Source organism: Rhinopithecus roxellana, chromosome 4, assembly GCF_007565055.1.
Source record: "Rhinopithecus roxellana isolate Shanxi Qingling chromosome 4, ASM756505v1, whole genome shotgun sequence".
NCBI lineage: Eukaryota > Metazoa > Chordata > Mammalia > Primates > Cercopithecidae > Rhinopithecus > Rhinopithecus roxellana.
This window is the reverse complement of record NC_044552.1, coordinates 79,545,158-79,559,741: the sequence shown is the minus strand read 5'-3', so window position 1 is coordinate 79,559,741 and position 14,584 is coordinate 79,545,158.

Genomic DNA, 14,584 nt, shown 5'->3' with positions numbered 1-14,584 from the left:
GATAATAAAATTAACAAAAAATATATTATTTCTACTATGGTAAGTAATGTTCTGTGTTTTGTTTGTGTGAATTAAATATGTAAATAGAAATAGAACATATTATTTTAAATAAGTAAAAAAGATAATTTACAATAAAATATGGATTTATTAATGTTATCTAATATAACAATGTGTACAATATAATACTCCAATACATGTTTCTGAAGAATATATATACATATTTATGTGTATATGTATAATATGTGTATATACTATTATGCAGGTTTTCTTCTAATTTATCACATATCTAGCACTTTTATTGTGCCCTTCATTTCCACACATCTCCAAAAGGTCAGGAGGAGGCCTACAATATATTGAGGAACCGGACACGTCCAATGTCCTTTTATTTCCCCAGGAATAGTCCCCACTGTTTCCCTGGGAGGGTGTTCCATTGCCTATAGCTTCTATTCTGCTGTGGACTGCACTGTGTTCCTTCAAAATGTATGTATTAAAGCCTTAACTCCTAATATGACTGCATTTGGAAATACATTCTACAAGGAGAAAATTAGGCTTAAATGAGATGATTGAGTGGGGCCCAAAGCTAGTGGTTTAGTATTTTCCTTATAAGAAGAGACACTAGCATATCTCCTCTTCCTCTCTCTCTGCACTCAAAAAAAAAAAAAAAAAAAAAGACACCATCTGCAAGTCACACCAGAAAGTGCATCATGTGACACCTTGATCTTGTACATCCCAACCTCCTCAAATGTGGGAAAATAAATGTCTGTTGTTTAAGCCAAAATAAGCAAACAAACAAACAAAAAAAACCCCTTAACTTTGGCTTAGTAGAATATATCACCTCATAAAGAAGAACTACATTACAGTTGACCCTTGAACAACACAGGTTTGAATTGAGCACGTCAACTTATACATAGATTTTCTTCTGCCTCTGCCACTCCTGAGGTTCTAAGATCAACCCCTTCTCTTTCGCCTCTTCCTCAGCCTACTAAACTGAAGATTATGAGGATGAAGACCTTTATGATGATTCACTTCCACTTAATAAATAAAAATATATATTTTCTCTTCCTATTGATTTTCTTAACGATATTCCTTTCATCTTGCTAACTCAACTGTAAGAATACAGTTTGTAATACATACACAAAATATGTGTTAAAAGAGCTTATCAGTAAGTCTTTTTGTTAACAGTAGATAAATAGTGGTTAAGTTTTGGGGAGTCAGTGGTTATATGACTGTTTTTTGATAGCTTCAAGGGTCAACTGTATGTTCTTTTAACAAACAAATATTACTGATATTTAATAATGGAATAATTTCATTTTGGGTCAATGATTAATCAACCTCTATCTGCTGAATATGCAACTGAATTTAATTGCTGGTTAAATAGAAAGAATATAGATCTGGGACTAATAAATAAGTTCACACACTTAAGTACAGAGGTCTTCTGCTTTTAATATTTTAACTATAAAATATGTTGCAAAGTATAATAAAAATTATAGAATCAAAACACAAAGATAGCCATGGTAGGTCCTAAAAGGAAATAGGTGCATCTCCAGCAAGGGGCAAAGACAGAGCCTGGAAAAATCTCATGATGATGATAATCACTTGGCAAAAAAGGTAATTTTATGGAGTAACAACTTCAAAGGTTTCTGGGATTCTTTTTATTAGAATTATCCTTAGTTAACAAGAATGTATTACACTAGTATTTGTTGACTATTAACTGTGTGTCGTTTGCCAAGTCTTATGGTACATGCTGCCCACTGGAAATTAGATGTGTTCTCTATTCTCATAAATCATGCAATCTATTGGAGGTATCATTTGACTAAATGATAACATTAACTTCAAGCTCTGCAAACCCTCTGGTGGAAAATTCAGGAACATACAACTGGAACTTTCGACCTTGTATTCAATGTTAGCAAATCTCAAATGAAGTGACAGTGAGGATTACTAGGAATCAACTAGGTAAAGAGGAGATATTAAAGGTTTCTAGTCAGAGGAATGAGTTCATTCAATGTGGCTGCAGATGAAGTGTAGAGAGCGACGATAGAATGGGAGACTGAAAAAGATAAAAATGGGTTACATCCTGAAGCACTTCACAAACTGGATGCATTCCTTGTAGTTTGAATTTTAACAAAAAAACATGACTGGCATTTCTGTATTGAGGGGCATTAGTGATTTTGCTTCTTAGAAAGAACATTGTAGGTGCAGCATCGTGAAATAATTTAGCAAAGGGCGAGTTAATCTAAAGAAAAGATGATGGTGACCTAAATGAAGGAAACGATAAAAGCAACAGAGTTAAAGTCTTTTTTTCAAATTAGAGAAAATGGTGGTTACATTTTAGGGGTGAAAGAGAAAAAGTAATTAAAGATAATACCGAAATATTTTAATCTAAAATTAAGTTTTCCAAGAACTTTGCTAAGTTCCTTAAACATCTTTGTACAACCTTGTGAGGCTAAGAATGACTTACAAATGCTAAAACAGACTAAACGCGTAAAATATCTTACCTGTCATCTCACTACCAATAAGTGATAGAACAAAATTAAAACTAAAAAACTAATATTTGATTCAGAGCATATATTATCATGCACTGCTTCATTTTAAAGAAGCAATAGATATTTATATTCATGGTACATTTAATTACCAATTATAGGTATATATTATTTAATTAATAACCTTTTAATTACATAAACTGAAATGAAGTCAGCTGTTTAAAATATTTAAGAAAAATTTATAGATGCTGTGGAGCCAGAGTCAAGTGAATTTGAGAATGAAGGTACATACAGAGAGAGACAATGCTGACTTTCATTATTCTAAGTAGCAGAGTTAGTGCTGGTATTTGAAATGGCGGTCGTGGCAGATCAAGACAGAACAGAGCAGAGGAGAAATGAATATATCTGAAGAAATGGCAGAAACAGCAAAGACAAAGGCAACCATCCCAGAAGTGTCACAGTGTTGGTGAGCTGATACTACTTCAAGAAAAATTTCAGTGACAGATGGAGATAACAGGAGCTACATCAGAAGTAGAAGGTAAGAAATAAATGACACTATAGGTGGTGAGAAAAGAAGTCTTTACAGCAGATGATACAGTGGTTTGGATCCAAAAAATGACTTTAATACTGATCCAGTCTACATATCGATATTGATATTGAAGTGCTGATACTACTTGAAGAAAAATTTCAGTGACAGATGGAGATAACACAGATGCATCAGAGGTAGAAGGTAAGAAATAAATGATGCTGTAGGTGGTGAGAAAGGAAATCTCTGCAGCAGATAATGCAATGATTTGGATCCAAAAAATGACTTTGATAATGATCCAAGTCTACAATTGTATCAGTATTACTTTCTTTTTAGTTTCCGAGTGGTATGCCACTGAGTCGATGTACCACAATTTGTTTTGCCATTCAATTTCTTAATGCATATTTGGGTTATTTCAGTTTAGGATACTATATTTAACTGAATAAGAAATTTTAAAACTTTATTTCCAAAGTGTTTATACCGTTTAATAGTCCCACCAGTAGTATTGCTTGGCATTCTAGTCCACCCTTTCTCATGGGCAAGCAGTCATATTATCTTGTGATTTTAATTTACATTTTCCTGATGAATAATGGTGTTTTACAACTTTTTACACCATCACGTGTCACCAAACATTTTGGTCGATAATTGACTATATACAATGATGATCCCATAAGATTATAATAGCACATTGTTACTATGCCTTTTCAATATTTAAATATGTTTGCATACACAAATACTTACCATTCTATTACCATTGCCTACAGTATTCAGTATAGTAATACGCTGTACATGTTTGTAGCCCAGGAGCAATAGAACCATATAGCCTAGGTGTGTAATAGGCTATACCATGTCGTTTTGGGTAAGTATGGTCTATGAAGTTTACATAATGATGACAAGCCACACAACCCATTTCTTAGAATACATCACCCTTATTAAATAATGTATAACTGTGTGTATATTGGTCATGATCCTAGTACAGTTTTTATTTAAAATATTTTACACATTTTTTATTGCACTACTTATTTTCACATCTGTGAGTTTTAAGAATTCTTTACACAGGAATACATGTGTTTAGCCTGTAGACTGTATTTTTATTTATCTAACCTTATCTTTTTGAAAATAGAAGCTTTACATTTCTTACAAAGACCAGTTTATCAGTTTGTTTAATGTTTCACCATTATGTTGCTAAATTAAATATTTAACTACCCCAAGTTTTCAAAGAGATACTGCAACATATTCTATAATATCAGATAATTTTGGGGTTTAGCATTTAAAAAGTTTACTCTCTGACACATTTTGAGTTAATTTCTATGCTCAAGTATAGATTAACAATTAAGGTCTCGTTTCTACTCTTTTAGCACCATTTGTTGAAAATTGCATGGCTTCTTTATTAACTTAGCTGTGCTCCTTTTGCAAACCAATTGAATGCATATATGTGTGTTTCCAGACTCTATTCTAAAACCAGTATGTATTTACCTATCTATGTCTATATTTATGCTAACTTAACAATGCTTTAATTACTGCAACATATTTTAAGACTTGAAATCAAGTAGAATAAATCATCCAACTTTATTCTTCATTTTCAAAATTATATATTACTTATTACACACTCTTTGTGCTTACATATACATTTTAGAATCAGCTTATACATTTTTATAGGTAAACCTTCTTAAAATTTTGATGTAGATTACAATGAACCTGCAGAACAGTTTGAGGAAACTAATGGTATTGAGTCTTCTTACCCATGAACATGATATATCTCTCCTATTATTTATTCTTTTCTTTCACCTAGTAATATTTGTTGCACTCTAAAATAAAGTTATTGTACATATTATTACATGTAACCATATTTATTTCATATTTTATACTTTATAAGTAGTAAGTTATATTTAACTTAACTTTCTAATTGTGTTTTTTCTAAATATACTAAAAACGATTGATATATGTGTAGTAACCTTTTATTTCCTTATTTTACTAAATCACTTCTTATTTTTATTGGCTTTTTTTAGTGCTATCTACATATAGAATCATTCTTTCTATGAGCTAAGAGAGTTTTACATCTTTCTTTACATTCTGTATGCATTTTATTTTTTTATTGCCTTGTTAAACTGGGGATGCCCTCAACTATAATGTTGAATAGCAATAAAACAAAGTTGTTTTCTGTTTCTGCTTCTATTTAGCATTGTAATTTTCTACACAAATTTGAATATGTTGTGTTTAATTTTTGTTAAGTTCAGGATAGTTGTTAAGCCTTTTTGTTTTATGTTTGGAAGCATATGTAATTTATAGATGTGTTGCTTACTTTGTAAACAACAGTTTTAAAAAAAATCTTTCATTAATTATCAACCCAAAGTCAATGTGATCATAGTTCATGTACTGCATAGTAATCTTTAAAAATTGTTGAGAGTTATTTTATAATATATCATATGGTCCATTTTGTTGAAAATACTATATTCACTGGAAAAACAGCTTGTATTCTGTTATTGTATAAACTGTTAAAAAATATTAATTATGCTCAATTTATTATGTTGTTTAGTTATTTTATAGCTTAAGTGATTTTCTGTAGATTTGGTGTATAAATATGGAAAGAGTGTTATTGAAATACCTAGTTACAACTGTGAATTTGTCTGTTCTAAGTTACATCAGCTTTTACTGTATATATTTTGACATCATTGTGGGGGGCATACACTCAGAATTGCTTTGTCTTCTTATTGACTTGTTATCTTTCTCATTGCAAAATTCTTCTTTTTTTTTTCTTATTTTCTCAGACTGTATTGTCTTATATTAATGTAGCCACTGTGGCTTTTTTTACACTTTGCATAATATAACTTTTCCCATATTTTTTTTTTTTTGGTCCTATGTATGTCTTTATATTTCAATTGAGTTTATGCATACAGCAAGTGATTGCTCTTCCTTTTTATATCTAGTATGACCATCTCTGTATTTTAATTATAATTGTTAGTCTATTTACACTCATTTTAATTGTACATATAAATTTATATCTACTATCCAGTTTTTTAAATTTTACCCAAATTTTTCATTTTCTATTTTCTTTTGCATTAATTTAGTATATTTTGGTAATTGATTGCTTATTAACTATGTGTTTTGTTGTATTTTCATGGTTTCTTTGGGATTTACAATATGCATTTTAATCACAGTATCCCTTCCATTATGTTATATCATTTAATTTTCTGTGCATGACACTTAAAAGGGTATAATTTCATTTCTCACTTCTTGGATCTTGTGCCATAATACTACTACGTGTTGCTTCTTCATAAGGTATAAACCACACAATGCATTTAAACAATTGATAATATTTTGGGAAAATGTTTAAAGTAAAAAAAAAAAAAAAAAAAAAAAAAAACCTGTTTTACATTTACTCTAGCATTTACAATTTGTGTGCTCTTTATTCATTCCTGGATAAAAACACCAAATGATTCCATTAGCCATTATTTTCGTTCATCCTGACTAACTTTCTGAAATATCTTTTGTGGTACAGGTCTGCTAGCATCATTTTTTTTAACTTTTCATTTTTTATTTCATTTTAACTTTTATGGATATATTTGCTGGATATAAAAGTCTACGTTGACAAATTTCTTCTTTCAGTACATGAAAACTTTATTTTTATTATCTTCTGGATTGCATTATTTGATATTAAAAGTTAACTGCCAATTATATTATATTTTTTCTATAGGTAAATGGAGTTTTATGGGGAATTTTTAGTGTTTTTTTAACAATTTATGATGGTTCTTATGGTATTATTTTCTGTGTATATACTACTTATATTTGTTAAGCATCATAGAAATATGTAATTACACTTTATTTATTCAAATATATTTTCCTCATCATCACTACTCTCTTATTTTTTAAAAAATTCCAATTGCCTGTGCAAAAAATATTTGATAATTTACCTCAGGTAACAGAATCACTGAAACTTTTTTCCTTTCTCATTTTCTTCTCTCTTTCTTTTTTTTTTTTGATATATATTATTACTTTATTTTCAAGTCTACTAAACATTTCTTTTGTAGTTCCTAATTAACTTTTAAGTTTATACCAAAAAGTGTCATTACAGCCATTTTCGTTTTTAACTCTCAATTTTCCGTCTGGTTCCTTTGTATGTTTTATTTCTTTAGCAATATATTCTATGTTCCACTATATGGTTTGTTTTGTAGAATGTTTTCTGTGCACATGAAAAGAGTATGTCTTCTGCTGCTGTTGTGTGAAGTATTTCTTAAATGGCAATTAGGTTTTCTTTGTTTATTCTGTACAAGATTTCTACAGTTATTAATATCTCTATACATATTCTTGTTTTTTTGTGTGTTTTTACTATATGAATGTTAGAGGGAGTTTTAAAATGTCAACCTTTAGCTGTAGATATTTGGTTTTCTACAATTTTCGTATGCATAGCCCCTTAAAACATCTTTTTCTGCTGGTTTGTATCATCTCTCTCATTTTTTGTTGTTGATTCTATTAAGTGATAATATTCCTAGCTTTGGTCACATTTTTTTTCTCTTGGCATGTCTAATAATTTGTGATCTGACGTTAGGCACTGTGAGTTATGTTAAAGAATTATCACATCAATGAATTACATGTTTATGCTGTGTGTTGTTGTTGTTTTGTCATTTCCCATTGGACTTTTTAAAAATTCAGCCTTTTTTTTTTTTTTTTTTTTTTTTCTGATTGCTTTGATCTATTTTAGACTTAGGATTTAGTTTTTCTAAGAAAGGTCCAGGCCGGGCGCGGTGGCTCGAGCCTGTAATCCCAGCACTTTGGGAGGCCGAGACGGGCGGATCACGAGGTCAGGAGATAGAAACCATCCTGGCTAACACAGTGAAACCCCGTCTCTACCAAAAAATACAAAAAACTAGCCGGACGAGGTGGCGGGTGCCTGTAGTCCCAGCTACTCAGGAGGCAGAGGCAGGAGAATGGCGTGAACCCGGGAGGTGGAGTTTGCAGTGAGCCGAGATCCGGCCACTGCACTCCAGCCTGGGCGACAGAGCGAGACTCCGCCTCAAAAAAAAAAAAAAAAAAAAAAAAAAAAAAAGAAAGGTCCAAACTAGTGTTCAATTCAAGGTCCCTACTGTTAACTCATGTCCCTTCTGGAGTGTCACTAAATTATCCAGATGATCACAACAATTTTACTACTACTGTTGGGATTGTCTTGTGGAGTTATACTTCAAAGAAGAGGAACCTAGTACACAGAAAGTAAAAGGGACTCCATATGTAGAGGTTGTTTTCTGAGCAATTTCTCCTTTCTAGAACTCTAGCCTGCAATTTTCAATTATCCTAGCATCCTGACACTACTAACTCTGACAACTCAAGTTAGAAAGTCTGCCAAGCTCTGTTTTCTTTTTCAGTTCTTGTATGTACAGCCTTAAAATTGCCTTAATTAATAAGAAATACACACACATAGTGATTGACTTAATATTCACTGTTTCTCATCTATTAGTACTTACAGTTGAATGCTTTTTGTTTAATATTTTAAAAAGTATTATTTTACATATTTTGCAGAGATTTTTAGTTGTTTATAAGGGGAGGTTAAACCTGAACCTTGTTGTTCCTCAATGACTAGCAGTAGACTTCTAATTATATTTACAACATTTATTATTTAATAAGACTATAAACTTGATCAAAGCAGAGTCTATGTGCATTCTCACAAATAAATTCTGTAAATGAGCATAAGGTCATCCAATAAAAAATTTTAATAAATATTGGCTTAATTAATTCCTTTCTAAATTTATGCTCAGAGAGGTTAAATTGCTTAAATCACTTACTTGCTTACAGATATTTGTCAAGCTACTAAATCTAAGTCTGTCTAATTTAAAAATCTGCACTGTTTTTGTCAGACCAAACTGACATGCTGAGACTTTAGTGTGAGTTTTCAAAGGAAGTTATTTTTCTGTCATTAGCAGTGATTTTACTACAGTCTAAAAGTTCTTGCATCTTTCTTGGGGTATATTAATTTAAAGGAATTAATATGTAATTTTCTATTGTTAGATGAAGTCTGATCTTGGAAGATAATATTTTGCATTTTCTTCAACAGAATTTTATAAAGAAATGCATTTATGAAATATTTCTACTCAACAGACATAGCAACATAGCAATTTGTGTGAGCTCTTTATTTCCTCCCTTTTTTTTTTTTTTTTTAATTATACTTTAAGTTCTAGGGTACATGTGCATAACGTGCAGGTTTGTTACATATGTATACTTATGCCATGTTGGTGTGCTGCACCCATCAACTCGTCAGCACCCATCAATTCATCATTTATATCATGTATAACTCCCCAGTGCAATCCCTCCCTCCTCCCCCTCCCCATGATAGGCCCCAGTGTGTGATGTTCCCCTTCCCGAGTCCAGGTGATCTCATTGTTCAGTTCCCACCTATGAGTGAGAACATGCAGTGTTTGGTTTTCTCTTCTTGTGATAGTTTGCTAAGAATGATGGTTTCCAGCTGCATCCATGTCCCTACAAAGGACGCAAACTCATCCTTTTTTATGGCTGCATAGTATTCCATGGTGTATATGTGCCACATTTTCTTAATCCAGTCTGTCACAGATGGACATTTGGGTTGATTCCAAGTCTTTGCTATTGTGAATAGTGCCGCAATAAACATACGTGTGCATGTGTCTTTTTAAATTAAATCACCTTTAGACCTCAGAAAAATAGCAGGGAATTCTTGAGTAAAGCAGATCCTATTTTGCCTCAGTTTTTCATTATTCTTTTCAGGCACACTATATACATTTTTTTTTTTTTTTTTTTTAATGCTGATGCCTGAAAATTGACTTAATTTTCTAAATTTGCTTAGTTGTTGTTTTGTTTTATTCATTTGCATTGCTTTGTTTTTCTTTAAAAATATATAAAACCAAGTGAGCTTAAGGGCTACCCTCTTTCTTATTATTCCTATTAATTACACTTTTTTTTTAAAGTCTTTTTTTTTTTTAAAGTCTTGCTCTGTCACCCAGGCTGGAGTGCAGTGGCTCCATCTCGGCTCATTGCAAGCTCTGCCTCCTGGGTTCACGCCATTTTCCTGCCTCAGTCTCCCAAGTACCTGGGACTACAGGCGCCCACCACCACACGGGGGTAATTTTTTGTATTTTCAGTAGAGATAGGGCTTCACCGTTTTAGCCAGGAGGATCTCGATCTCCTGACCTTGTGATCTGCTCAGCTGGGCCTCCCAAAGTGCTGGGATTAAAGGCAGGCGTGAGCCACCATGCCAGGCCTTAATTACACTTTTGATAGGAGTTCAAAGATTCATCATGGACATGTGATTGAGCCATGATCTGTAGAAAGAGCAGCAAGTTCAAAAACTTTACTAGGTTCTTTTATTTGTTTTGAAATTTGCATTGGTTTCTTGTATTTTTTTATACATTTTTCTTTTCACTACTATTGTGCTCTAGACTTAGAAGACCAAACAAAAAAAAATGGATACCACCCCCAAGAAAGAGAAAGAATGAGTAAGACTTAGTATGTGATAAGACAGCAGCTTGACTATAGTCACTAATAACTTAGTTGTACATTTAAAAATAACTTAAAAAGTATAATTGGAGTGTTTGTAACTCAAAGGATAAATGCTTGAGGGGATGGATACCACATTCTCCATGATTTGCTTACTTCATATTATATGACTGTATTAAAACATCTCCTGTACCCCATAAATATATACACCTACTATGTACCCACAACAATTACAAATAAAACAAATAAATGAAATAGAAATAAATAAATATTAAAGGGTCAGGAAAATGTCCACTTCTGTATCTTCTAGAGTAAAATGGCAAAGGGCATAGTTCATGCCTGTTTTACCAGGTAATGGTAGTAAAGAGATGCTAGAAAATAAAAGGAAAATGAATAATTTTTGGCCTCTTATTCTACAGATATTTACTGGGCAACATCTCTGCACCAAGCACTATTTTAGATAGTAGGAAGCCTGGTAAGTAAAGTAAGGTTTCCCATTATAATTAAAACAGATGATTAGAAATAAAAAGATGTATAATGGAATATCAGATAGTGATAAGAATTTTCCATATAAATGAAGTAGGTTAAGAGAATAGAGCAGAACTATTCAGTAGAATTATCTGTAATAGTGGAAATATTTTATATGCTCTATCTAATATGAAAGCTACTAGTTACATTTGATATCAAAAGTGAGATAGAAGACTAAATTTTTAATTTTTGTTTAAATTTTAAAGTACAATAGGCACATGAGGTTAGTTGCAGAGGGATGTTTTCTTTCTGAAAGTAATATTTAACTAAAATCTGAATGCAGTATGGGAAAAAGTCCTCATTTTTCTAGAAGAACACTTCATTTGGAAGGAAGAACAAAAACACTGAGCTAGGGGAATGCTTTGTTCCTATAATGGTTTAAGAAGCTTGTTTGTTCCAATATTTGTGTATTTCAGATTAGTCAAAGTACATGCTGCCTTGGCTGGTTGAAGTAAGCAAAAAAAGCAGTCCAGAAAACAAAGCTTGTTGCCTCAGATACATCATATTATGCATACCAAAAGTTATTTCAGTATATACATATGAAAGAAGCGTATTTCATCATATGTCAGCTGAGTAAAGATTTTGAGCAACTTCCTGAAGGAACGGAATTCCTCATACTGTGACCTGCTTCGGTAGTAAGCCAAGTAAATCAAAGTATTGGTGAAATATTTAACATAATATTTGAAACATGTGAACAGGCAAAAATAATTACTTACTTATCTGACTTCTCTGACACTGGAATGCACTGAAAGTACCACACAGGGTTTTAGTTTACAAATGACAAGCAGTTACACAGATCTTTCCATTATGTTTTTGGATTTTAAAAATTGTAATGAGAGAATAATTAAGTAAAATAAATTATAATTAATTAAATTTTTCAAATACAAAATGACATCTATGTGCATAGGACTATGATTTACAGAATATCATTTTTCAGATTATTTATGACCATGGTTAAGCAAATGATTTAATACAATTATGAAGAGTACATGTATCTATTTTAATCTATGGTATTATGTTATATTTCAATCAAGATCAAATTCCATAAAACGATGTAAGGAAATTCTTAATTCATTTTGTTTATAAAGAAGCTTTATTTTAGTATGGATGATTTGTTTAGTGGGATGCTTTCACGGTAGTTCTTTAAACTGATCTAGCCTTACACCATTCAAATTGATTTGAAAAGTTCAGAATATATTTTAAATAAAATGTACTTTATTTGAACTATATATACATGTAATATATATTATATATAATTACAAATAACTAACAGTGTTTAGCAAGTTTAATTACATTCTTCTTTATTTTTTTCTGGAATTTTCCAAGATGTCTTCTACTGAGTTTTTTTTTTCTTTTTTTTTTTAAAGGGGCTTGAATATTTATGTAAACTCCCTCAGATTCAACCAGCGTGTTGTAAATGGCTTAGGAAATGTCCATTGACAAATAGCACACATAAGCTTGACCCACGTCTTGAATTCCAGTCTTAGAATGACAGCCAATCTTCTTGGAAGGTATTAAGTTCCATGATCTACTGGCACTAAGTACACAAAAGAGAACACTTTCTGTTCCCCAAGAAAATCCCAATGAATTAGAGAAAATAGCAATTAAAAATTAAAAGTAACTATTTGTTCAATGATCTGCAAAGAGAAGTCTCTTCTCCTATGAGAACTTTTGAGTGACTTTGCACTTAAATTTCTTGTCAAGTTCATAATTCTGAGTGCTATTTAAAATATTATAGATCAGATAAAATGAAAAAAAAAAAAAAAGGCCTGTCATACATTCTATCTTCCTAGCATACTATTAATACTAAAAATGATGAAGATGGTCTGAAAACAAACCGATGATTGATGTAGGTCAAGAACTGTAAAGTATGACAAATGGAGTTTGTCATTTGGCAGTATATCAGAAGAATTATTTCCAAAGACCAAGTAAGACACAGACCTCTAATTCAGGAGCATTCATCATGAGAGAAGTTATTATCCCAATTCATTATTTCAAAAAAATAAACAAGATAAAAACATGTGTTAATATCAACAAATATGAAAAAAATTCTGATATTAACTAGTCATTTACTAAAAATTAAGTAAAATAATAAAAGGAAGTAGTTGTTAAATATGATCAAGACTATATAAACCAGCCATGCGTGGTGACTCATGCCTGTAATCCCAGCACTCTGAGAGGCCGAGGCGGGCAAATCATGAGGTTAGGAGTTCGAGACCAGCCTGGCCAATATGGTAAAACCCCATCTCTACTAAGAATACCAAAAAGTTAGTCGGGCATGGTGGCATGCGCCTGTAGTACCAGCTACTTGGGAGGCTGAGGCAGGAGAATCACCGGAACCTGGAAGGCAGAGGTTGCAGTGAGCCGAGATCCACCACTGAACTCCAGCTGGGCTACAGAGCAAGACTCCGTCTCAAAAAAAAAAAAAAAAAAGAAAAAGAAAAAAAAAACTATATAAACCAACAAAATTAAACAAAAAGACTAGATAAATATAAGTCAAGCTATAAAGATTATTTGGAAATTTCAAATATGAAAGAGAAATAATAGATATACCTGTTTAGAAAAAATATTTTATTAGATATCAAATATCAATATTTGCAAAAAAAATGCTTCCAGAAAAAATTACCAAAATTCATTTATATTTTATTTATTTATTTATTTATTTATTTTATTATACTTTAAGTTCTAGGGAATATCAGCTTCTTTATTAATATTTAAAACATTTTTGTTTTATGATACAACATTTTTCAAATATTATTGAATATTGTGTATGCATGAAAGTCGATCAAGTAGAAATATAATAGATTATGTAATTCTAATTTTTAATATTTGGATAGGTTCCAATTTTTTATGAAGAAAAAAGGAAACATCTTTGGGAATTTAAAAAATCTAATGTAAAGGCTAATACTCTGTGATATATGTCAAGAATTTGACTAAATTAGTTACTGATACGTAATAGAGATACATTTATTTTATAAAATTTTTAAAAAACATTTCCAATTATATCTATAATTTACTACAAAATATTTTAGAAACATCCAGTATGATATTTGGCAAAGCTTTAATGAAGAATTAATCCACAGTCTAGGAGTTAGGTATTTATGGTAACGTAATGATCAGAAATGCATACTTGGGTATTGATCTAGTTTGAAATCAGAGGTTCCAAAAAACAAAACAGCAACAACAAAAAAGAAAATAAAAAGAAACACCTCAGTCATTTAGTAAGGTAATTATATTACTGAATGTCTGATTATTTCTTTCTTTTTTTTTTTTTTTGGAGGAAGCCTTGCTCTTATTGCCCAGATGGGAGTGCAGTGGCGCAATCTCAGCTCAGTGCAATCTCCGCCTCCCACGTTCCAGCAATTCTCGTGCCTCAGCCTCTCTAGTAGCTGGGATTACAGACGCTCACCTCCATTTTTTGTATTTTTAGGTGAGACAGGATTTCGCCATATTGTCCAGGGTGGTCTCAAACTCCTGAATGACCTCAAGTCATTCGACTCCTTCAGCCTCCCAAAGTGCTGGGATTATAGGCGTGAGCCACTGTGCCTGGCCTAAAATGGGGCTTTCAATCACTTCTTTTAAAAGCAAAATTTTG